Raw genomic sequence first — 2,182 nt, 5'->3', positions numbered from 1 at the left:
AAAAAAAAAAAAAAAAAAAAAGAATTGTATCGCAGCTCATAACTAGAGTAAAGGAGCTTAAAGAGAATGTATGATAGGTACCAAGGGCACAAGAAAGCAAACACTGAAGCTATGGTTTGCCTCTTAAAAGAAGAAAGAGAAGGAAAGAAAGATGAAGAAAGGAGAAAGGAAAGGCAAGAGGGAGGAAGGGAAAAACAAGTTTCAAGGGAAGAGTTAAGAAAAAAGGCAAGTTCAGAAGCTCTGAGCAACAGGAGGGTTCTACAGGGAGAAAGGTTGAAAACTTGTCAATATTTTATCAAAATATTTTTCTCCTGAAAAATAAGTTAGAAAAATAGCTCTATCTTCTCTTTGTCACCTAGCCACCAATCCCAAACGGAGATGGCGTTTTTCAGTAATTGATACATTAAGGAAATCATAAGGGGCACAGTGGAGGTATCTGAAACTGAACACTGGCCTGGATACCCCATGGTATGAACAAGGCATTCATACCTTGTTCAAGGCCAGTTACTTTAAACAACCCAGTGCTGGATGCTCATTATGAAATCCCATCTCTTGGATTTTCCCATCTGCAAGGATGCAGAAAGACAGCATCAGTATCCCGTGATCTAAAAATAAGAAAAGCAAGGTGGAATCCCAAATCTAGGCAATGTCAACTAAAATAACCCTCTTTAACAATATCCTAAATGCATCCACTGGTGACCCTGTCTCCAAGCATGCTGGAAGATCAATACAAGGATAAAGGAGGAGATGGTGAATGGGATTCTTGCCAAGTTGGCAAGAGTTGAGGGTTGCGTGGACCAATGCGTACTGGCAGTGACCACCCAATTGTAAAGACATACAGTAAACTCCATCATCAATATTTAAGGAATTTGACCAATTTGAAGCAACAGATAAGCACAGTGCTAGTAGCTTCTAGGCAGGGACAATTCTAGGGGAGACAATGAATAGTGACATGGATTCTGTCAGAGTTAGGGTAGATGTTGGGCTACAAAATAGAACCTAGCAACCAGGGAAAGAGGAGTCCTAGAAAATTAGGTGACTAGGATTCACGTTCAAGATTACTGAGCTGGGATAAGAGGGGGGTCCAACACAAGGTGCATGGGAGAAAACTGTACCTGTGCATGGTGATATAAAAGAAGAATCTAGAGCTGGCTTCTTATCTCCACCTGGGGCTCTGATCATTCCTCCTTGAACCCACGTGTTCTGACCTGAAAAAGAGAATTAAGGCAACAGATTTATATCAGACCTCTCTTCATCCCTAGAGGAAAGGAGTTCTCAATACAACATAAATCTTGGTTCTCGTTGGCTCAAGAACTTGACAAGCTGAGTGCACAGGGAGCAGGTTATTATTGCTGGCCGATGACTGTGCTGAGTCAGACAGGGAAGCACATAAGAATCCACACGCCAGGAGTCTCCAAATTCCTCCAATTTATTTCTTATTGAGATAAAGCACACACACACACACACACACACACACACACACACACCCTGTAACAAACTTTGTAGGCTTTTAAAATTTATTTATGAATACAATTGCATGAGATGTATTACAAAGTATAAAAATCAGATCATGTTTTATTATATACTTAAGGAAAGAATATAATGACACGAAATTTATTCTGTCCCAGAAATCCAAGACATACAGAGGCAATACCAAAAGATCACCAGGATAAAGCTGTCCTGCAATGTCATTAATTAAGCCAAGAATACATATTTCTTGACCATTACTATGTGTAAGAGATTGCACCAGCTTCTGTGGGAGATTTGAGAATAAATCAGATGTGGTTCCTACACTCAAGGGACTTTTAAGCCAATGGCCATGGGAGAGGAACCTGGGGAGGAGCTCACACATATTAAGCACTCCAGACTCTCCTGTGCCCCGTGGAACTTTTGTGCTCAGGCTAGAACCACAGAAGTCCACTCTGCCCATGTCTGTAGCAGGAGAGCAGTGTAGAGAAATAACCCCACAGAAGCAGCCCTCAGCCAATGACTCCCAGAGTGATATATACATATCCTAGTTCCCTTGCTCCTCAGGTGAGATAATTTTGAGGCATGCATTTTGTACCACTTCCAAGAGTTTCCTCATGGGCTTAAGCTTCGGTCAACTACGGTGGCAGTAGCTGAATAACTCAGCCTTCACTGTCTGCTCCCCTTTCTCCATTCTACTACGGGTATCCCCTGC

Source organism: Cebus imitator, unplaced genomic scaffold, assembly GCF_001604975.1.
Source record: "Cebus imitator isolate Cc_AM_T3 unplaced genomic scaffold, Cebus_imitator-1.0 Scaffold28, whole genome shotgun sequence".
Lineage (NCBI taxonomy): Eukaryota > Metazoa > Chordata > Mammalia > Primates > Cebidae > Cebus > Cebus imitator.
Note: the sequence above shows the minus strand (reverse complement) of the source record.